Consider the following 25,315-nt stretch of genomic DNA (forward strand, 5'->3'; position numbering starts at 1 on the left):
ACTCTAACAGTCTAAGTTTCATATGTTTCATATGGGTATAAAAATTATTTTTGAAAATTTTTTTATTTTTAGTAAATAGGTAAAAAACTCTGCATGAGCCTTAGATTCTGAAAAGTTATGTATGAAAAAAAATTTAAACTACACAGAATCTTTGCCAATATTTGAAAATATGTTTCGATATCAAATAATAGGAGATTCTATACCTTATATTATAAAATCTTTTATTTTGCAATTAGAGTATTAAATGAAGAATACATAGACTGTACTCTAGATTCTGAGCAAGTGTTATGAAGTGGTTCAGAATTATTGAATTATAATGCTTGAGAGCAGAAATGGAGAACTTTTGTTCTGCCAATAACCTTTTGGATATTTATAACATCTTTTGTTGCTGTTTTTGGTGAAACATTTAATTAATTCACCTCTAAAAAGTTGCTAGATTTATTGAATTTCAAGTCCTGCCAACAGTTGCACTGACAGTGTCAAATTACAGGCCTTATACAGCCCACTGGCAGGAAGCTCCCCTCCCCAGCTTTAGAAAGAAGCTCTGGGGAGATTAGCAATAAACCACTAAAGAGAGGGGCAGCTAGGTGGTGTAGTGGATAGTGCACTGGCCCTGAAGTCAGGAATACCTGAGCTCAAATCCAGCCTCAAACACTTAATAATTACCTGTGTGGCCTTGGGCAAGCCACTTAACACCATTGCCTTGCAAAAACTAAAAAAACACCAAAGAGGAGAAAAAATTCCAATCAATTGGAAAAATGAGTTTTGGCTAGACAGATCAAAGTGTATCCATGGCAAACTCACCAACCAACTTAGGTTGAGAAAAAGAAAAGCACAGACAATGGAGCAAGGAGCAGTGGACAGAGCACAAGTCAGGAGGACGGGAGTTCAAATCTAACCTCAGACACTTGATTCTTACTTATTAATAACAATTAAAAATACAATCTAGAATTTTGTCAGAAAATAAATGCAAGTTGTGTGATCTTGGTCAAGTCACTTTACACTAATTGCCTCAAGTCCAGGGCCATCTCCAGTGGTCCTGATCCATATCTGATCACTGAACCCAAATAGTTCTGGAGGAGAAAGTGAAGCTGGTGACTTAGCCAAGCAAGCATCCTTTCACTAAAATCCAATTCTTGTGCTTGTCATGGCATCACCTTCCTGATGTCATGGAAAAATTGTATGAGTAATGATAAAATTCAGAATAAGCTGAGGCCGGTAATGAAAAGTGAGAATGACAACAAGGTGGATTTTTAAGTCATGTGAATATACAAAAATATTCATTAAAAGCTCTTTGGAAATTGAGGGGATGTACATCAATTGAAGAATGGCTGAACAAAACAGGGTAAATGAATGTAATGGGGTATATTGTTCTGTATGAAATCATGAACAGAAGGCAGCTAGGTGGTGCAGTGTATAGAGCACCGGCCCTGGAGTCAGGAGGACCTGTGTTCAAATGTGACCTCAGACACTTAATAATGACTTAGTTGTCTGCCCTTGGGCAAGTCACTTAATCCATTGCCTTGCAAAAACAAAGAAAGAAAAAGAAATAATGAATAGACAGTTCAGAGAAGACTGGAAAGTCTTGTATGAACTGATGCTGAGTGAAGTGAGCAGAATAGGGAGAACATTGTACACATTGACAATAACATTATGAGATGATCAACTATGATGGTTGCAGCTCCTCTCAGCAGTTCAGCAATCGAGGACAATTCTAAAAGACTTGTGATGGAAAATGCCATCCCTATCCAGACAAAAAACTATGGTGGCTGTATGCAGACCAAAGCATACTATGCTCACTTTAAAAATTTCTTTTATGGTTTTTCTTTCTCTTTTTTTTTCCCCTTTAGTTCTGATTCTTCTTTTACAACATGACTAATATGTAAAAATATTTTTTTTGTTTTGTTTTTTAGGTTTTTTGCAAGGCAAATGGGCTTAAGTGGCTTGCCCAAGGCCATACGGCTAGGATATTATTAAGTGTCTGAGACTGGATTTGAACCCAGGTCCTCCTGACTCCAGGGCCGGTGCTCTATCCACTGCACCACCTAGCTGCCCCTTATGTAAAAATATTAAACATAATTGTAAATATACAAACTATATCAGATTGTTCACAGCCTAGGGGAGGTGGAGGGAAAGGATGATGTGCTCAAAAGCTTACAAAATAATGAATATTGAAAAATATCTTTACATATAACTGGAAAAAATAAAATAAAATAACTTTAAAAAGTTAAGTGGAGCACATAATTTTCAGAAGCAACAAGACTTGTGTGAATATCATTGGCTCTCATATTCAAATGACATCGATGAAATATACATTAACCTATTTTCTTGTTTTAGGTTTAATTTTTTCCTTTTATGTTTTAGTTCTGAAATAAAGATTAAAATATATATGGGTTCATTTTACATGTTAGTCTTCTCATGAATTTCTTTTAGGATTGATAGCAATATACATATAAAATATAAGCTTTTGATACAAAAAACTGCCAAAGACATGCTAGCACTAAAAATTCTCTGAAGGTTGAGGTAGGTTCCTAATCTGATGTTAGAGGTTCTAAGAAGACCCACATTCAGAGGGGCCCCCAACTGAGAACAACTCTAGATTGAGACCATAAGTTGTTCCCAGGGACCACATTAATGCATAAGGCATTTAGAAGTCAACAGGAGAATAAATGGATGTTGGGAATGGGCTATTAAGGTACAAAGGCAGTTGCTCATTGTATTACCTGGAATATATACATGTATCCTATCTTTCCCATGGACCATTTTTTTTAGGGTTTTTTTTTTTGCAAGGCAAATGGGGTTAAGTAGCTTGCCCAAGGCCACACAGCTAGGTAATTATTAAGTGTCTGAGACCGGATTTGAACCCAGGTACTCCTGACTCCAGGGCTGGTTGTTTATCCACTGTGCCACCTAGCTTCCCCACTCCATGAACTATTTTCTTGGTAAGACTAGCTTACTGAAGGAGACTGCCCTTAATACATTTTGTCAATGTGACTGCCATAGGTAGCAAGACTGTATTGTCAAAACACTCCTAAGTCACAGAAGCCTATTCTTGTCTAGTCATCACAACAAATAGATGGGGAAGGCATAAGAGATAGTATCATCTTTCATTGGGTCATTTGGAACACCATTAATAATCAAACCTCTGATGCCAGACCTTATATAGAATGTTAAATCTTGTAACGATCGCTTTCAATTGCCCCATTAATAATCCAATTCCAGTGGATATTGATAATGCTTGGGCATATCAATTTGATATAGATAGTGATTCTGTAGAGGTTTTATAGAATCAAAGTGGGGTGGTGGAAAATTTAGATTATGAATTGCTGAGTAATAATTAAGGAATGCAGGAAATCAACAGAATTGGGAATTCATTGTGTAGACCTTAAGTTAGAGAATTTTAACTTCCTGAGTTTTCTGGGTCATAGTCTGAACTCTTACTTCAGAGGGAAGGGAACTGCCTGCTCACAAGTTAAGGGTTGTCCAAGCTAAGTTAGGAGAATGCTGATCAGCTCCATATTTTCCCTGTCACTACTGTTTGCACTCCTGTGAGTCAGACAAGCTGTAAGCCTGCCTTTTCCTCTGATAGGCCAACTACTATCTTAGTTCAGTTTTCATTCCCAAAACTCTTCATATAAATTCTCATCTTTCACTGTTGAAAAATCTGCTCTCACTGTCAGATGCATCCCTGGCTACTGAGAAGCCTTGGATCTCAATTATTGGCATTTGCTAGCTTTGGTAATAAATCAATTATGCTTGGCACCTTGTTGCCTCAATTTCTCTTTATCACAGATTTTATTATGATACATGAAACATTACAAAACAATAAAATAAAGTTAAAAGAATGAAAAAATGGAAGAAAATGTAAAAATATCTTGATGGAAAAAAACGGCTGACCTGGAAAACAGATCAAGGAAAGATAATGTAAGAATTACTGGTGTCATTGGAAGCCATGGTCAAACAAAAAGCCTAGACATCATATTTCCAGAAATTATCAAGAGAAATTGCCCTGTAATTTTAGATCAAGAATATAAAAGAGAAACTAAAAGATTCCACCAATTGCTGACTGAAGGAAAATTCCCAAATGAAAATTCCCAGGAATATTATAGTCAAATTCCAGACTCGCAGATCAAGGAAATCAATTTTTAAAAAACTGCTGAAAAGCAGTGCAGCAATACAGATTTCAAACAATATTAAAAGTCAGTAATTGTCAAAACAATCTGATTAGGATGAAGAAATAGAGCAGTTGATCAGTGAAATAGATTAGGTACACAAAATACAGAATTAATCAATCATAATAGTCTACTAGTTCAAAAACACAAGGATCCAAGTTTTGGGGCCTAAACTACTATTTGATAAAAACTGCTAGTAAAAGTTCAAAGCAGTCTGGCAAAAATTAGGCATAGCCTAACATCTCACAAGATATACCAAGATAAGGTCAAAATGGGTATATGATTTAAACATGAAGGATGATATCATGAGCAAACAGAATTTATTTTTCATATTAATGTATAAGGGAAGAATTTATGAGCAACAGGAAACACAGATGATCACAGGAGGTAATATGCATAATTTTGATTATATGAAATTAAGTTTTTGCAAAAACAAAACTAATGTAGCAAAAATATGGAAAAAGATTTTACAGCAAAATTCTCTGATAAAGGCCTCATTGCTCAAATATAACTGAGCCAAATTTATAAAACCCATTCCACAATTTAAAATAAGAAATATATAGAAATGCAGCCATGAGAGAATTCCTCCCTACCCCTTTGCCCTTGCATGGCTGAAAACAGACTTGAGAGAATTCTTCCCTCTACATTTGTCCTTGCATAACTGAACACAAGTTTGAGGAGATATCTCTCTTATATTTTTTTTTTTGCAAGGCAAATGGGGTTAAGTGGCTTGCCCAAGGCCACACAGCTAGGTAATTATTAAGTGTCTGAGACCGGATTTGAACCCAGGTACTCCTGACTCCAAGGCCCATGCTTTATCCACTACGCCACCTAGCCGCCCCTCTCTTATCTTTATCTACAATTTTTTGAATTTTGAATTATCCTGTATTTCCAAATTATCCCCAGAGGATTACTTTCTATTTTGCTCAAGGCAATTTCCTGTACTTGCCTGTCTTCCTCTTGTACTTAGGGTGGATTTTCTTTTTTATCCTTAGTGCCACACTAAATCAGGTGGCTTAGCTTTAGCCACCTGAAAAGGTGCTCCCCAGGACTCTTGACTTTTATAAAAGTTGCACTCTCACTGTCTGCTTGGTTTCCTTTCTGAAAAGCCTTGCCTGCCTCCTATATCAAGATGGAAATGTCCAAACAGTGATTTCAAAATAGACCTTGAAATTTCTCAGGCAGATTACCCCAGCCTTTTCCTGATGGCCTCTTCCAAAAAACAAAAACTTCTCTTAAAGCCCTCTTCAGCAGAGACTTCTGAAACTTGTGCCCCCCCTGTAAGCCTGACTTGAGGGGGTCTTGCCAATAAACTTTTAAAGATCTAGGGGAGATTTAGGATAAAAATCTGGAGTACAGAGCTCTCCGGTCCCTTCTATGGGTGACTATAGAAAAAGTTTAAGAGGGGCAGCTAGGTAGCTTAGCGGATAGAGCACTGGCCCTGGAGTCAGGAGTACCTGGGTTCAAATCCGGTCTCAGACACTTAATAATTACCTAGCTGTGTGGCCTTGGGCAAGCCACTTAACCCCATTTGCCTTGCAAAAAAAAACCTAACAAAAAAAAAAAGAAAGAGTTCAAGAGATATGTTTTCTGGATAATCAATCATTTTTTGAACTTTACTGGGTAGGAAAGCTTTAGTAAGAATCAGATTGTAAAGTTTTAAAGGGATAATTTAAGGGAAAAAAAGGAGTTCTCTTTCTGTCTTTTGATTGTGGTCAAAAGCAAAAGACAGACACAGAAGGGGAAACTTTTCCAAATTATGAATTTTTAGATTGAGTTGGGAATCAAAGAGGGATTTTTCTCTGAGTAAAAATTTCAAGTTTTTCCTTGAGTGAGGCTTTAACTGAGGCTTCAAGCTGATAATATCTTAGATCAGAGAGCCTGGCTGTTAAAAGCAGCCTGCAAGACCTGATGAGGAAATTCTTTTATTTTTAATAGCTGTACCATAATCTTAAGTGAAATTAATTAAGTAGCCACTTAAAGCCACTTGGCAAATAGGATTTTTTGATCAGTTTATGAATTAAGGTATAACTGGAGTACAAAGCTAAAATTTGTAGATTATGTTTAATTCAAATCTAGGGAACTGTCTTTGTCCATTCAATATATCTGATATCAGGGAAATGTATTTAAAAATGCAAAAATTGATTATTAAATCTATTTATATATACCAATCCTGAATCTTTTCTTACACCTGAAGTTAATCTGTCAACTTTTAAATGAATTCACTTTTGTATTAATTTGTAACAGGTTACAAAAGGCTTGTCAATCTATTGAGGAACTCTGTGAGTTTGACCTTAAAAATAACACTGGAAAAATGAACAAACAACAAAAAAGAATCTGACAACAAGAATCTACTATTGTGACAAGGATGATTAAGATATAAATTCAGAAGATCAAACATCATGAGCCAAGCTGCAAAGAAACATGCAGAAAGGACAATAGTCCAAAATGAGTTCCTAGAAATGCTAAAGAGATGAAAAAATAGTAGCAAAACAGTTGCTTTTTTAAAAAAATCCAATGAGAGAAGGAGAGGAAAATAAAAGGAAATGGGGAAGCAAATGAGAATGATGCAAAAAAAATCAAGAGAATTAATAACGATAAAAAAAGGCACAAATTAAAGAAAATTCCTAGTTTAAAATCAGAATCGGTCAAGTGGTAAAAGAGGCAAAAAAGCTAGCTACATAGAATAATTGATAAAACATTAGAACTGGTTAAGCCAAAAAAAAATGATACACCACAAAATAGAAAGAAATAATAAAACAAGTCAGGAGACTGAAAAAAAGTGAAGAAAGTGTGGAATAATTCAGAAAAAAAACTGAACTGGAAAGAAGATTAAGGAGAGATTAATTTAAGATCAAAAATAGAGCCTAGATATGAAAGAAATTAGGAAGAAAAAGATAGTTTTAAATGACAGGGCAAAGTAAAAATGTTAACAAATCCACCAATTGTCTCCTGAAAGAGATCCCCAAGTGAAAATTCCTAGGAATAATATAGCCAAATTCCTGAGCTTGACAGTCAGAAATAATTAAAATTCAAGCTAAAGTCAAGATCATCTAAAATTTAGCAGCTAATACGTTAAAGGAGTAGAAGGCTTTGAATACTACATTCCAGATATATGATACACTGTCCTCTTCTAGGCTATCCTAAGGAAAGAGCTAGTATTACAACAAAGAGTAACCTACTCAGCAAAACTGAGTTTAATCTTTCATGGGATGAAATGGACATTTAATAAAACTGGAGACGTTTCAAGCATTCCTGAGGAAGAGACCAGAGCTCAATAGAAAACTTGATATTATGACATAAGAGAAGGTTAGAAAAGTCAACTGGAAAAATAAATCATAAGGGACTTAAGAGTTAAATTATGTTATCAAGGAAAAAATGTGCATGCAAAGTCAAAGAACTTTATTACTATTAGGTCACTTACAAGGAGTCTACATAAACAGAAAGCAACAGTATGAATTGATAATATTGGGAGGATGTAAAAAAAGTGGAGAGAAGAAAAAAAGGAATGTATTAGGAGAAAGTCTGAAAGCAAATTAAAACATATTTTCACTTTCTTTTATTCTGATTCTTTTTTTTCAACATGGCTAATATAAAATGTTTTACATAACTTGAACTGCATAATAGATATATTGCTTAACTTCATGTATGGGGGAAAGAGTAGATTAAAAGAAAGAATTTGGAACTCAAATTTAAAAATGAATGAATGTAAAAATCGAATTTGTTCTATGGAAGGATGATAAATAGAAAATCTTTAATGGTATCTTTTAGCTCTAAATATATGATTCTCTGATGGCAACAATTCCTACAAATACAACATATGAGAAGAATGTATCACATGATCTTTAGAGTGATATGGTATTTCAGGATAGAAAGAACTGGCACTCACCTTGCAGGGTTTTCCCTCGGGGAGGTTTGTTGTTGATACTCAAATCCACTCTGCTTTTTTTCTTCTATTTATTAACAATTATTTTCTTTATGTTTATAACATATGTACATTCTACCTCAGGAGACTGGGACTTGCTGTAAACCCAATAATAGAATTTTTTAATTTAAAATTTTATTTTGTCAAGGTATGATACCCTATTTTCCAGACCTAAGGCTCAGTAAGCAAGCTGTGCCCTGAGCTTGAATTAACAAGAATCTTTTTGTTCTGATCCCCTCTGGCAAAACCCAATAATGATTGCCTTGCTTTGAGAAGTACCACATATTTGCTGAGCTCAGAAAAGCACTGGACAAGCTCAGACAAATATCCATATTCCTGTCATGAAGACTTGTTACATATCAAACTTTCTAATTGTCATTACCTTTTATTGTCAGGGATTACAGCTCACTGCATAGCCATTGATATAAGGATCGAAGTCTCCCTATGCTGCCTTTGGTCCTCCCCCACTGAAGGCAGGTCTCTGGCACATGTGTCTTATTCTCTCCTGGCTTATAAGCCCTTTCCTTCACTTTGAAATTAAATTTCTGTTTGGTTCCTTACTCTCCTGTATCTACACTGTTCTAGTTAGCTCTGGCTACCCACCAGTTAGAGAACAATTCGGTGCAGTTGATGCTTTTATTTACCAATTATTTTTCCTTCTCCCTCAATGTACAAAAAAAAAATAAAAAATTAACATCATATAGACTTACAAATTAAATTTCCATATTGGCCACACCAAAAAGTGAAGTCTCATTCTGTATTTTAAAATCTATCGGCTAGGTGGTGTAGTGGATAAAGCACTGGCCTTGGAGTCACGAGTTCCTGGGTTCAAATCTGGTCTCAGACATTTAATTCCCTAGCTGTGTGGCCTTGGGCAAGCCACTTAACCCCGTTTGCCTTGTGAAAAAAAAAACCTATCGCTTCTGCAGAAGTAAATGAGTACTATACTTGCCTTCAGTCTTTTTGAGTCATGGTGTGCCTAAGACTGTAATTTACAAAGGAGTTGTCATCACTATGAGTGTCGGTAACCTCCACACAGGTCTAGACCAAACACACAGGCAATCTTTCTCCTTGGCAGCACATTTTCCATACAATTAACAAACTGATATTTCTAAATGATATATCGGATCACATCATTCTAATTTAGGCTTGAGTAGTTTTTATTGACTTTAGGAAAAAATATTAATTCCTTTGTTATAATCCATTGGAATGTGACTCAAGTCTGTTCTTATGAGCTGATTGCATATTGCTTGCCTTGCACGAGAAGGGAAAATGCCTCAAAACCATTAATAGGGGCTGGAAGAGGGCAGCAACTCCAGAAACTGAGCCTGTTGGCACATTTGTGGTAGAGATGGAACAATGGGTTTTTGTAAGTAGTGATAAGACTACATAACTATAGAGATAGCTTCTGGGCGGCTAGGTGGTGCAGTGGATAAAGCACTGGCCCTGGAGTCAGGAGTACCTGGGTTCAAATCCAGTCTCAGACACTTAATAATCACCTAGCTGTGTGGCCTTGGGCAAGCCACTTAACCCAATTTGCCTTGCAAAAACCTAAAAGAAAACAAAAAGAAAACTTCTGACAACCTGCATTGGTTTCTTACCAAACCTTCCTTCATCCTAAAACCCAAGCTTGAACCTTAACAAATAGAACCCCATTGGATTTTGCATCCATCTGGCTAGAACTGGCAAACATTATTGGGGCTCATGAGGTCAGTGGAAATCTTAGGCTTTTCCTCTGTGTTGCAGAAAGATCCAAGTCTAGGAGTTCAATAATCTGTTCCATATTGAAGATGATCCCCAATATTTTTTAAAAAATAATTTATATTTAAAAATTTTATTTTGAATACTTTTTAACATTGAGTTCCAAAATTCTTTCCAGCCCCACCCCTACCCACTGATAAGCCAGGAAATATCAATTATATATATGTGAAATTAGACAAAAAAAATTTCAATACCAACGTGTAGCAAAATAAGCTAAAAAATGGACCATACATATATACATATATATATATATATATATTTCAATTTGCATTTAATTAGTCAATCTTTGGAGGTGGATAGTATGTTTCATTGGGAGTTCCTTGAAATTATCTTGAGAAGAGTAGCTAAGTCTTTGATAATTGATAATGCTTACAATATTGTTGATATTGTGTACAATGACTCCCTGGTGCTGATCACTTCCCATTGTAGGAATTCAAATAAACATTCACAGGCTTTTCTGAAACCATATTTCTCATTATGTTGTTGTTGTTCAATGGTTTAATGATTGCTAGACTATTCATAACTCCATTATGGGGGTTTTCTTGGCAAAGGCAGTGCAGTTTTTTTCCTCCATTTTCTTCTCCAGTAAGACTTGCCCAGAGTCCCAGAACTATTAAATGTCTGAGGACCTATGTGAACTCAGGGCTTGCTATCTTTAGCACAGTGCTCTTTCCATTAAGTCATATAGCTACCATCTGTTATTTCTTACAGCACACTAGTATCCCATTACAACCATAAATCACACTTTATCCAGCCATTTCCCCAGATGAGCCTCCTCTCTCCACACACACAGCTATAAATACTTTTGTACATCTAAGTCCTTTTCTTTTTTTCTTTGATCTCTTTGGCATATGGACCAAATAGAATTATAGACTCGGTAAAAGGGAATACAGAGTTTTGGGCAAAGTTCCAAATTGTTTTAGAGAATTTTAGGAACAGGTGTGAACTGTGCATCAGTGTCCTTATTTTTCCACATTCCCTCCAGAATCAGTCATTGTCTTTATCCATCACACTATCCAATCTGATAGATGTGAGGTTGTATCTGAGTTGTTTACATTTGCATTTCTCTAATCAATAGTAATTTAAGGTAATTTTTCCTAAAAATAAAAAAAATGATAGCTTTGAATTCTTCTGCTGAAAACTTCCTGTTCATATCATTTGACCAATGTGAATTTCATTCTTCAGTTCAAATGTCACCAGTCACCAATAAGATGACAAGACCTCTGGCTATCTCAAAAGAGAAATAGCTACTCCTGCTGTTTACTGATACTGACTTCCCTCACTTTGACATTCAGAATTTTGAGGAGAAATAATATAGATTTACATCTGCTATAAGCCCTAACTAGACTTTTAAAAAATTAAAGTGATTACAAATGTTTATAGTTCGGTGGTAGAACATCTGAAATACAGCTCAGATTATGAAATGTTCCTCTAGCACAATCAACAAGTATTTATTATAATAATTTTAATTATTATTAATTATTCATCTGTTGGTCAAGAGGTTATCCATATGTCTCATTTTTGCCATCTGCCTAGGATCAAAGTTCATACCAAGCCTCTCCTAATTACAACCAACCAATCAGTATCCTTGGGCTCAACCACTATAACGTCTCCATATCAGAAGGTCCATGGGAGGATAACATTACTCTTTTCCCAGTAGAGGGTTTGGATATCTCTTTTTTATGTGAGTTAAATAAGGACTCTTGGAAATTCTTACAAAAACTCAGAATAACAGTCTAGACAATTATTGCATTCTCCCACACTCATTACATTCATAAAGATTCTACAAAGTATTAATTCTCTGATGGATATCAGAGCAGTATCCTCAGTCAAAATGCCTTCCCACATGCATTATGAAATGTAAAAGTTTCCTCTTCAAAAATAGATTCTTTGATTCTGAATAAGTTGTATACTCAGTCTGAAGATATTTCACATTCATTACATTCCGAAATTCTTTCTCCAATATGAAACTCTAATGTTGAGTAAGTTCTAAAGTTAGGAGGAAGGCCTGCCCACAAAAAGTAAAGGTTTCTTTTCAGTATGAATTCTGTGATATCCAATAAGGTCTGAATTGTTATATTTGTAAAGAATCTGCTTAGCATGAATTTTCAAAGGATAGAATATTGTGCCTAACTTTTCAAGGTGTTTTCTTATTCATTTCATTTATAAGGTTTCTATCCAGTATGAATACTCTGATGCATACTAAGCTGCACCTTACTTCTAAAGGTCTTTTTAAATTCATAGGGTCCTACAACAGGATTAATTTTCTTATATTAAAAAAAATCTGATTTGTGATGGATGGTCTTCCCAATCTTTATATTCTTGAAGAATCTCTGAAGTATGTATTCTCTAATGGACAGTGGTGAGTTTGATCTAAAGGACTTCCCACCTTCACTATATTCATAAGGTCTCTCTCTAGTATAAACTGTGTCACATAGTAAGATATGACATATTATTGAAGGCCTTTCTACATATACTACATTTATAAGATTTCTCCCGTATGATTTCTTTTGTAAAATCTAACTTGTAAGGAAAAGCCTTCCCACTCTCTACATTCATAAAGACTCTTCAGTATGAATTCTCTGGTGCACAGTAAGTTGTGTCTTCCTTATGAAGGCCTTTCCACATTCACTACATTCAGCAGATTTTTCTCCAATATGAATTCTCTGATGCACAGTAAACTGTGTCTTAACCCTGAAGGCCATCCCACATTCACTACATTCAAAAGGTTTCTCTCCAGTATGAATTCTCTGATGATGAGTAAAGTGTAGCTTAAGCCTGAAGAACATCTTGCATTCACTACATTTATAAAGTTTCTCTCCAGTATGAATTCTCTGGTGCCAAGTATGTTGTGTCTAACTTCTGAAGGCCTTCCCACATTCACTACATTCATAAGGTTTCTCTCCATTATGAATTCTCTGATGTATAGTAAGTTGTGTCTTAAACATAAAAGCCTTTCCACATTCACTACATTCATAAGGCTTCTCTCCACTGTAAATTCTCTGTTGCACAGTAAGTGATGTCCTACTGGTGAAAGTCTTTCCATACTCATTACATTCATAAGGCTTCTCTCCAGTATGAATTCTCTGATGCATGGTAAGCTGAGTCTTAAGCCTGAAGGACATCCTGCATTGACTACATTCATAAGGTTTCTCTCCAGTATGAATTCTCTGATGCACAATAAGTTGTGCCTTAAGCCTGAATAACATCTTGCATTCACTACATTCAAAAGGTTTCTCCCCAGTATGAATGGCTCTGATGCACAGTAAGGTATGTCTTACTGGTGAAAGCCTTTCCAAATTCACTACATTCATGAGGCTTCTCTCCAGTAAGAGTTCTCTGATGTACAGTAAATTTTGTCTTCGTCCTGAAGGCCTTCCCACATTCACTACATTCATGAGATTTCTCTTTAGTAAGTTCTTTGCTCCCTGAAAGGAAGAATAAAGAACTGATTAATTTACCTTTTACTTCCATTTCCCAAGGCTAGTATTTGGTACAAAAGTTTTTGATTTATTCTCTTGCCTTCCCATTTGAAAACACTAGTCTCGCTACTAATTTGCTAAGGATCTCAATTTATCTTCTATGAAAATATGATGATTCAAAATTAATATATGAATAAATTGACTTTAAGTTAAATTCCTGGAAAAAATGACTTAGAATGAATTTACTCTAATGTAAATGGGTGACATTTGAATAGAAGAAGAAAATGAAAGACTATCCTCAAAAATTAGATGACTTTTAAAGGTTGGAGAAGTAGCCTTAGGGCAGTTAGGTGATATAGTAGATACCGCTCTGGGCCTAGAATCAAGAAGATTAATATTTCAGAAATCAAATCAGAAACCAGACACTAGTTGTGTGACCTTAGACAGCTCATTTTATTATGCTTGCCTCTGTCTTCTCAGCTGTAAAGTGACTTATCTCTGCCAGGAAAATTCAAAGTTAGATCACAAAGAGATTGACACAACCAAAAAATGGCTGAACAACAAAAAAATGTAAACTGAATATTTAAGGTGGAAATAGAAAGGAAAACAATGAATAGAAAGTAAAAAAAAGAACTGATAAGCTTAGCAAGAGGATAGAGAAAAAGGAGAGAGTAGAAAGAGAAAACATGAAGAACATGGGTCATATACAATTTGATGCCATAAATATCTGCTAAAAATCAAAAATATCTACTTTGTGGGAAACCAATTAAACTTGAAGAAATAATATACAATTCCAAAAAGGTAAAAGACTGAAAGGAAGTTTCATAAGAAAAAAATGTTAATAACTACCTGAAACAATAATGAAACTGATAATTATAGAAGTAAAACTCAGAACTATTTGGAGGCCTTGTCAAATAGCCATCAGATAAGAAAAGATAATTTAGAATGATAAATTTTGAAAGTTAGGCAGAAATATGTGTGTATTAAACTGCTAATGCTAGTTTTTTGAAAAGCAACAAAGCATTTGTCCAAATGGTCCCACTACTCAGTCTACATCCTCAAAATGCTCCTGAAAGCAAATGAAGATATTTCTCAAAAATATTCCATGTGTTTTTTTTCTGAAATAGCAAAATATTCAAAGCTCATAGGTCCAATGATGGGGTCATAGTTTAACAAATCATATCACTGGAACATATTACTGTGTCTTGATAAACTTTATTCCAAAGTATAAAGAATAAGAGATGACATTTGACATGATATTCTGACAAAAGGGGACATAGTTAAGGATTAAATATTTTATCAAGAAATATTAGAATCAAAAAAGAGAAGAAAATATCAGAAGAGGATCCAAAAGCCAAAAGGGCATATTGTTAATATTTTGAATGTTGTACTTATTTTCAAAGGGAGAAAGAATTCAGATAACTGAGGAAGGAGAATACCTATATAAGATAAGATAATCTTCAGGACAGGACAGGACAATTAATAAACAGGACAGAAATATCTACTCCATATTGAGGCAACCACTTTCTCTGAAAGTAAAGGAACATGTGAGTAAAGAGATGCATAGAGAAGTAACTTCTTGAGTTAAAAAAATGACATTTAAAAGTCTCAGCTCTTCTTAGCAGGCCTGAGAAACTCTGATAAGTTCACTTAAACCAACAAAGCAGTATTTTCCAAACACCCATTTCCTTAGTTTTTATGTACTCACCTGAACAGCTACTTTTTGGAATATCTGCCTCTGGCACCCAAGATGCTTCCTTTCTTTCCAACTGGTAGATCACTTCAAATCCTGTTTGTTGAAAACGAAAAAGTACTAGATGTCGTCATCTCAGAATTCAATCATAGAACAGAAAGATGAAACTCTCTCAACTCTTAGTAGAAAACTGGAGGAATAAGGTACAATATATCTTATGCCATTCAAGGCACTGTTTATGTCAGTTGACTTTATCTATGATTATTTTTTTCAGTCAAACAGGGTTCAATGACCTACACATAAAGAGAAGTTGAGATTGTTTTGTTATGTTTTGGGTTTTTTTTTTTTTTTTTTTGCTGTGGAGAGGGGAGAGTTTATGGTGTTTTTTAAAGCATGAAAAAAAAGAATTCAAATAAAAGAATTCAAAACTAGTTCAAACTCTTTTTGGGATACAAGAAGGCATTCTAGGAAGACCTCAAGGACAATGGGAACACTTCTTATATGATGAAACCCACACTGGAATTAAACAGAAAATCTTAGATCTGAAGCAAAAGAGAGGGGAAGTTATAATCTCAGGATAAGAACAAATCAGTCATTTTTTAGGCATACTAAACAAGGCCTTTCCCCCCAGAAACAGGCAAAACAATAATTGTATCTCCTGGCTACACCAGAATTAGGGATATAGGAGTGTCTAGGTGGCCTGGTGGATAAAGCACCAGCCTTGGAGTCAGGAGTACCTGGGTTCAAATCCAGTCTCAGACACTTAATAATTACCCAGCTATGTGGCCTTAGGCAAGTCACTTAACCCCGGTTGCCTTGCAAAAACCTAAAAAAAAAATCAGAGAATTAGGGATATATTCCTTTGTATGCCAAAAAGTAGGTTAAAATCTTGAAAATCAGCATCTTCTATACAAAGACTGCAAAGAGAAGCAGATCTTACCCAAAGAGACCAAGTTGGTATAGCTCTCCAGCATCACATCCCTGTACAACCTTCTCTGAGATAGATTCAACTGGACCCACTCCTCCCAGGTGAATTCCACAGCCACATCCTGGAATGTCACCGATTCCTGAAACACCAAAAATATTTCTGTTTACCCACATATATCTTGTTATAAAGTGTGAATATAAACTCCTTGTCCTTAGGAATTCTTTCAGTCACTATTGTGACTGGTGCATAACAGGCACTTCAGAATTTTTTTCTCTTTAGACTGAAGGCTCCTTGAGGGCAGTGGCTAGCTGTGCTTTCCTTTCTATCCTCTGAACTTAGTACAATAACTGCTTCTTGTTAATGAATTCAATGATATCAGCTTAAAATAGTTTTTGCTTGTATGTTTGTTTGTATTTTTATTACATGACCATGATTGTGCTCATTGCTCCTTGGTACCATAAGAGTAAAGGTAAGCATGGAGGATTACCATCTCCTATCTGGAATACTGTGTTTCATTTGAAATACATGTGTTTCATTTGAAAGGAATGTTAAAAGTTCATTATTTTCCAATTACTGTATTTAGAAATGAAAGACCTGGGAGTCCCAGCTTTTTCATTTTACAAATTAAGGCTGTTTGGCCAGAGAGGGAAAATAACTTGCTGAAAATCAAAAGGGAATAAATTGCAGATCTACATTTTGAACCCAGGTTTTCTCAACTTCAAATCCAGAGGTTTTTTTTTTTAAGTATGCATAAAGGGGCAGCTAGATGGTGCAGTGAATAGAGCAACAGCCCTGGAGTCAGGAGGACCTGAGTTCAAATCAGACCTCAGACACTTAATAATTACCTAGTTGTGTGGCCTTGGGCAAGTCACTTAACACAATGCCTTGCCAAAAAAAAAAGTATGCATAAAACTGAATAAAAGAATCATGCTATCATTCACTTTCTCTATAATCAGAACAAGGCCACAGGTGATTTATACACAAAAACATTCATAAGAGCATTCTTTGGGGACAACAATGAATAGGGAACATCTGAATTTTCACCAATAAAGAATGACTGGAAAAAATATAATGTGGATATAATAGATTTATTAAGCAGCTTAAAATAACAAATATGAAGAATTCTGAAAAGCACCAGAAATGTGAATTAGCTGATGCAGTGTGAAATAAGCAGAGCTAAAAGAACTTCAAAGATGAAGATTATAAACATATATTTTAAAAAGGAAAAAAAAGGTTCAACTGATAACTGGAAAAATTTTACTGTTTCTAATAGCAGAGATGTAGACCACTAAAAAGGATAGTGTTTTATGAATTATCTAGAAGAATCACCATAATTGCTATTTTTGCAAAACAATATTTCTTTTTTTAATAATGCAGGGGTGGGGGAAAGTACAGCCAGCAGGTCATATGGCCCCCAAAATTGTTTGGTCTGGTGCTGACAGGAGAATCGCAGGCTGGACTAAAAATTCAATAAATCTAGGAGGGTTAAATTTTTAGGGCTAAATTAATTAAATTTTGAATATCCAAATGGCCCCTTGGCAGAAAAATGTTTCCTTGCCCCTGCTAAAGGTTAGCCAGAATTCGAAGCTACTGGTCTATGTTTTTGCAGAAACTTTGCACAAGTCATTTTTTTGTGGCACCAACAGCATCTTTTAGTGATACCTGAGAATGGGAAAACATAGTACCCATCTTTCAGAATAGCTGAATCCTGTCTATTTTCTTTTACTCTGGCTATTCACTTCTTGTTGACAACTTTGGGGCTCTCAATCCCACATCAAAGGTTTTTTTTTTTTTTTAAGAGAAAACTAAAACCAAACAATTCATAGTTTAATCTCCTCTTGGGCATTCCTACTTATTGTCTATCAGCCCATACACTCCTAAATATAGTCCTTACTATTCTTTGACCTCTTGCTTGATTCCAAATTAATTTTTAAAAATCTTCACTAGAATTAGATCTTTATTCTTTTACATTGTTCTATTTCCTTTTCATTCATCTTCAGTTAATGATACTTAAGACATTTTTATTATCCTGATTAGTTATGCTTCAATTCAACCAGTTATTAACAATTACAGTCGAGTCTCAATTGTAAGATTTGTGAAACAGTCTGGTGTTCTTTTCTTTATACTTTGTTGCCTCTTACTCAATTCAATTCATTATAAAGTCAAAGTTCCCCAAAATGCATATTTGAATCATGGACTTGAGTTTTAAACTCCAAGTATACATTAGATAAAGATATATGATCTAACATTGCAGCAGGGAGGATTACTCACACTAAAGATATTCTTATACTTCCTCCAAGAATCCCAGGAAGGAGAGTTACTTTTTATTAAATTTATATTAAAGCATTTTTATTTCCCCCACCCAGATGGTTAAAAAAGACGAACAAAAAAATCCCTGTAACGAATACACACAAACACAGATAGACAGACACATACACAGACAAATACATTCATGGAAAGCAAATTGTTACAATGGTATGTTCAAATTATTATATGTAGATATACCCTATACATTGATTATATTATCAAATGTTGGGTAACATGTTTCCAGAAAAAAATCTTGAAAAATGGTTGGTCGCTGTGAACCAAATTCTTAAATCTTTCAAATTTTTCTCTTTAATTCCTAAATATTTTCCCCTTTTTACCCATAAAAACTTTATTTTTTAAAATTTTGAATTCTAAATTCCCTTCCTATTCTGCCTGAACAGTTTTTTTTTCCCTCTCCAAAGGTAGATAGCATTTTTTTTTTTTTTACCACAAGGCCTTTGAGATTGTATTGGATCTAGTATTACTGAGAACAGCTAAGTCATTCACAACTGATGACCTTATAATATTGCTTTTTCGGTGTGTGATATGCTCCTGCTCACTTCAGTTTGCATCAGTTCATGTAAGTTTTATCTAGCCCAATTTCACAACTTGTACAGTTATTCTCCAATTGATAAATATCCCTTAAATTTCCAATTCTTTGTCACCACAAAAAGAATTGCCATAAATATATTTTCACTGTTTTTATTTCTTTTATTTTTATTTTTTATTTTTTTATTTTCTACAAACCTAGAAGTGATATTTCTGGGGAAAAGGGTATACACAATTTTATATTCAATTGGGCAAAATTTCAAATAAACATTTCCAATGTGAACAAGAAAATCATATTATCCTGGAAGGAAATATTGATGATATACCTATATCAATATTACATGTTTATGTTCCAAATGTCTTAGCATATAAAGTCATAAAAGAAAAATGAGTTTGTCATAATTGAGCATGTCAGTAACAAAAACAATATAAATCATATATTTATATCAATAGCCAAAGAAAAAGCTTTTGAGAAAATTTAACAGCCATTGCTATTAAAAACCTGGAAAATAAATGGTTATTCTTTAAATAAATAATATCTTTCAAAACTAAGAGCAAGAATTATTTATAATGGAGACAAATTAGAAACTTCCCCCAAAAGACCAGGGATTAAGCAAGGATGGTCATTATCAACACCTTTATTTAATATTTTTGTACTAGAAATGCTAACCATAAAAAAGAATAATGTAAGGAATAATGTACAAAAGATCAGGAACATAAAAGGGATCACACAAAAAACTTAAGTGAAGGAAGGAAACAGCATAAAGATTTCAAATTGTATTAATTTTTTTAAAAATTTATTTAAGGTACTTACCATAAGGTAAGTGACTTGCCCAAGGTCACAAAGCTAGGCAATTATTAAGTGTCTGAGGTCACATTTGAACTCAGGAACTCAGTGCTCTATTCACTGCACCACCTAGCTGCCCAATTTCAGATTATATTAAAAGAAATAATTATCAGAATAACCTGAGATGGGCTAAGAAATTCAAGTGGAATAGATTAGATTCATATTATACCAAAGCAATGACCATAATAATCTAGGGTCTGATAAACCCAAAGATTCAAACTCTTCAGGTAAAAACTCTCCACTTCAGAAAATTTTCTGGAAAAACAACAAAGTCAGACAAAAACTAGGCATGGATGAATATCTCACATCATATTCAAAGCTAAAGTCAAAATGGTAGTATCATAAGTGAAGAAGGTGAACATGGGAATAGTGTCAGATAGATCTAGGGAAAAACAGAATTTATGACCAAATGAGATAGAGAGGATCATAGGAGCTAACAGCATATTTCTGATTATATGAAATTTTTAAGTTTTGCAAAAAACAACAATGCAGCCAAAGTAAGAAGGCAATCAGGAATGTGGAAGAAGTTTCTACTGCAAAAGTAAAGGACTCATTTCTCAAATATATAGGACACTGAACTTAACCTATAAAAATAAGATTCATTAATCTATTTTTAAAAAGGCAAACAATCTGAACAGGCAATTTCAGAAATAAAAGGTATCAAGAAACATATGAGTTGGAACCTTCTAAGTAACTACATATTAGAAAAATGTAAATTAAAACAACTCAGAGGGGCAGCTAGGTGGCATAGTGGATAAAGCACCGGCCTTGGAGTCAGGAGTACATGGGTTCAAATCTGGTCTCAGACACTTAATAATTACCTAGCTGTGTGGCCTTGGGCAAGCCATTTAACCCCATTTGCCTTGAAAGAAACCTAAAAAAAACCTCAGATACTACTTCACATCTAACAAATTGGCTAACATGACAGAAAAGGAAGAAGAGAAATGATGGCAGGGATAAGGAAAAATAGGGACAGCAATGCTCCATTAGGAAAGTTGTGAATTGTTCCAAGGATTCTTGGAAAACAATTTGGAATCCTGCCCCCAAAGCTATAAAACTGTGCATACTCTTTGACCCAGTAATCCTTCTTTTAGGTCTGTATGTCAAAAGATCAAAGAAAAAGAAAAAGGACCTAAACACAGAAAAATATTTATAGCAGCTTCATTAAAGGAGACAAAGAATTAGAAATTCAGCAAATGTGAAACATTTCAAGACTGCAGAGGAGAATTCCTAGGACTTTGAATAATTCCAGGTACTCATCCCCACTTCTGTAATAGTTAATGAAACTTGAAGGAATTGAAAGGATCAGGACAGTAAATGGTTAATTGTGGGAATGGAGTGAACCACATTGAATGTATCTTGTGACTCAATTCTGGAGCTGACAGTTTTTATTATATGATTTGTCTATCTAGTCCAATTGCTATCTTGTAAGAAAATTTGTGGGAGTTGGAAAATCTTATACACAGTGATGCTTGCTATTGATGCTCAAGTTCATTCTGCCTTCCCATCAATTTTAGTTGTTTCTCAATAACTTCTTCCTTTGGGTACAGAGCTTCTGTGGTAGAAGATGGGAAGAAAGTGTAAATGGCTAAAGCTTCTCCTTCATCTGATCCATTGATGTCATTCCCTTGAATTTATTCTTACTATTTATTTGTAATTATTTTCTTTATGTTTAATCCTGTTTTTAAGAGTGGTAAACACATTCTAACTTAGGAGGTTTAGATATGTTATAAATTCTCATTTTAGAATTTTTTAATTTAAAATTTACTTTTATTTTTAGAAATTATTTTTCCCTATCTCTCATTTGAACAAAAAAGAAAAATAAAATGTTCTTATCTTATACATAGAGTCAAACAATATAAATTTCTACATTAGTCACACCCCAAAATGCAAGTCATTCAGTATTTTAAATTTCTGTAGAAAGAGAAGAGTACCATACTTTTCTTCAGTCCTTTAGAATCATGATTTGCCTAGGACAATTATTTACACAACAATCACCAGTTTCTGTTACTGTAGGTAATCTCCATGGGCTCACACCAAAACAGTGTTTCTCCTTTCTAACACATTCTCTATCAATTACAAACCGATAATTCTGAAAAATAGGTCAGACTATATCATTATGTTCCAAGGAGTATATAGCTTTCTTACTGATTCAAGGATAAAATCATAACTTTAAGTCCTCCCCCCCCCCCCCAGATTATGGCTCGTCTATTTTTAAAAAAACTGATTTCATACTGATGGCCAGGCAGGAGGTAGCAAGATGCTTTCCAAATAGTGAAGAGGGGCTGGAAAAGACAATTCCAAACACTGAGCTTGTTGGCACACTTGTGTTTGGAAGGATGGGAAAATGGGAGCCCATAGGTCATTATCAACTCTTTGAGAGAGAAAAGGCAGGTGGGTACTCTCCTCCAGGATTTACCAAGTTTCCAGAGAAAACTTTTGCACATCTGCATGAGTTAGACACCAAACCTTATTGCATTGCTTGACTCTAGCTCTTTGTTGCCAGGAAACTGGACAGCCTTTCCCTGTTCTTTAGAACCCCTTAACCATGGACCAGAAATCTGATCAGATCCAAAGACCAATGTAAGGGGTTTCTCACAATCATACATCTTGAGTAATTTATGTCTTACCCGAAAACTTACCCTATACTGATCAATCAGTTATTTCTTCCGTTTTGAGGGGGGGAGTGGGACACCTCTTTTTCTAATTTCAGAGAATGGCACCTGTTCAATTTCCCCTTCCCAACTTGGAAAGTCCATAATCTTTCATCCAATTAGAAATCAGATTATCTAATGCTGCAATGTTTCCTTTTAATGAACTGATTTGACTTGATTCATTGTTTTCAAAAGTCTGCTAGGTCCAAGCCTATAGACCAGGAGGTCTATTCCTGATTTGTGACATGCATACCTTAATAAATCCCTATGCTCAGAAGATCAAACCAATGCTTTCTCAGTTATTCCCTTTCACCCACCATGGTTGTGGAACGGCTGAATGAGACGCTGGATATGTTTGTGGGGAAGTGGGGAGGGAGAGGGAAAAATCTGGAATCTAAAGTTTTAAAAAAAATGTTAATTTTGGGGAAGCGATGATGGATACATAGACAGATGATCTCCATGGTATCTTTTAACTGTAAATACAGGATTCTCCGACAGCCACAATTTCTGGGGTTATGGCAGAGCAGGAAGAAACGTCTCCCGTGGTCCTTTCAGGAAAGAAGCCATGGCAGGGCCTGGCTGCCAGGGCAGGAGCCATGCCCTCCTGCTCAGTCTTCCAGCTCCTGGGCCGGGGCAGAGTTCTGCGGAGGGGAGAACCGTTACAAGCCGGGGTCACACTCTGGTCTCCCTCAGGGACCACGGGGGGACAAGGAGCGGACAGACACGACCCCCCATCTCCTGGGCGCCCGGGCACAGCTGACGCGGGGGGAGGGGGCCGGCCAGGACCAGGGGCTCCTTCCCTGAGGCCCCGCCCCGCCCCGCCCCCACACCCCCTGTGGAGGGCCTGGCGGGGGGCTCTGGGACCCGCGGGGGGCGGGGGCAGAATCTGGGCCGTGCCCCCTGCGGAAGCCGCTGAGCCTCGTGTGCCTCGGTTTCCCCATCTGTAAAACGAGCTGGAGAAGCCCACGGCAAGCACCCCGGGGTCTCGGCCAAGGTCTGGGGCAACCCGCCTCCACTTCTGCGCTTGCGCCGCCCGCAGGCCACGCCCCTGACAGGCCTCCGAGGGCTTCGCCCTCCTCCCCACGCGATCCCGCAGCTTCGCCCGTCCGGAGGCGGCTGGGCCCGGCCCGGCGTGCGGGGGGCCCTCGCCCGGCTTCGGGGCTCCTCCGGACGGAGGAGGGGAGAAGACAACTCCGGGCTTGAGAGAGTGGAGAAGGCGGGGCGGAGAGGAGGAAGGCCCCGCCCATCGTCACTGCCTTGATCTTGGGCGAGGCCTTCTGGGAGTCGTAGTCTGGCGGCCGCTGCCTTTTCTGCGCATGCGTGGGCTCTGGTCCGGCCTCGCCGCCCCGCCCATCGTCACTGCCTTGATCTTGGGCGAGGCCTTCTGGGAGTCGTAGTCTGGCGGCCGCTGCCTTTTGTGCGCACGCGTGGACCCTGGCCCGGCCTCGCCGCCCCGCCCATTGTCACTGCCTTGATCTTAGGCGAGGCCTTCTGGGAGTCGTAGTCTGGCGGCCGCTGCCTTTTGTGCGCATGCGTCGACTCTGGCCCGGCCTCGCCGCCCCGCCTGGGTGGCCTCTAGCCCCCGAGGGCCGGGAGTGCGGGCCTGGGCGCGGGAAGGAACCCCAAGAACGTAAAAGAGGGACAAAGGCACGAGAGAAGCGACGTGGAGGCCTTGGGGGCGGCGGCGCAGAGGCAGCGGGGGCCGGGCCCGGCGCAGACGGTCTCCCGGAGGAAGAAACCCCCAAGCCGCCGCCCTGACATCCGGGCTTTCTCCTTGGGCAAGACACAGACAAGCGCCCCTGCCCCCGGGGCCCCCGGGAGTGGGGCGCCCGGGAGTGGGGCCCCCGGGAGTGGGGCGCCCGGGAGTGGGGCCCCCGGGAGTGGGGCGCCCGGGAGTGGGGCCCCCGGGAGTGGGGCGCCCGGGAGTGGGGCCCCCCCCCGGGGCCCCCGGGAGTGGGGCGCCCGGGCCGCGCACGAAGCCAGCCCCCGGTGCAAGGCCCCTGCAGCGCCGAAATGCCCAGTCCGAGAAGTCCGTCTGCCTGGGGCCCGGCGGCACAGAAAGGCGGGAGGGAAATCACTCCCGGCAAAAGCCGCGCCCGAACTAATGTGGCCACTCTGGAGCTGAGCCCCACCTGCCTTTTCGCTCTCAGAGAGCTGGTGCTGATCTACAAATCACTCCTTAGAAAATCCACGCTTCCCATCCTCCCCAAGGCACCTGTGCTCAGGCTCAGTTTGGGGCATTGCCTCTTCCAGACCCTCTGTACTGTTGGGGAAGCATCTCACCACCCTCGCCTGGCCCTCAGTAGGAAGTCAACCACACGGCTAAGAGTTATTTTATCCTAGAGTCAGAATTTTTCACTTCAAGTTTTACTTAATTTTAGAAGTATTTTCTCCATCCCTCATTAAACAAAAATGAAAAGAAAAATAAGACCTTCATATCCCATGTAGTCAAACAAAATAAATTTCCATATTGATCACATCCCAAAATGCAAGTCATTCAATATTTTACATCTACCATCTCTGCAGAAAGGGAAGAGTACCCTACTCTTATCTTCAGTCCTCTTTTTACCTAGAACAATGTAAGCAACCTCCACACGGGCAGTCTTTCTCCTTTATTTAAATTTTTTTAAATTTTCCATTTTTTAAAAATTTTATTTAAGGCAGTGGGGTTAAGTGACTTGCCCAAGGTCACACAGCTAGGTGTGTCACCGTCTGAGGCCAGATTTGAACTGTCTTTCTCTTTTCCAACACACTGGTAATCCTGAATCAAAAATCACACCATATCATTAGGTGAATTTAAGCTTTCTTACTGATTCTAGGATAAAATGGCAAGATGCTTCCAAAACACTAAAGAGGGGTTGGAAGAGACAATTCCAAAAACTGAGCCTGTTGGCACACTTGTGTTTGGGAGAATGGGAGTACTGGAACCATGGGTTTGTAAGTTGTGATTTGTAGATCATCATCAACAGTTGGAGGGAGATTGGTAGAGAAAACTTCTGGCCATCTGCATTAGTCAGTCATCAAACTTCCATTATCATAGAGCCCAAACTTTGACCT

General features: G+C 37.4%; 1 pseudogene; it reads right to left on the bottom strand.

Annotated features, from left to right (window-relative positions):
* Positions 1 to 10,136: 10,136 nt before the first annotated feature.
* On the bottom strand, positions 10,137 to 22,856 carry LOC141503337 (uncharacterized; annotated as a pseudogene).
* Positions 22,857 to 25,315: the final 2,459 nt, after the last annotated feature.

This window comes from Macrotis lagotis, chromosome 1 (assembly GCF_037893015.1).
Source record: "Macrotis lagotis isolate mMagLag1 chromosome 1, bilby.v1.9.chrom.fasta, whole genome shotgun sequence".
In the NCBI taxonomy this organism is placed as follows: Eukaryota; Metazoa; Chordata; class Mammalia; order Peramelemorphia; family Peramelidae; genus Macrotis; species Macrotis lagotis.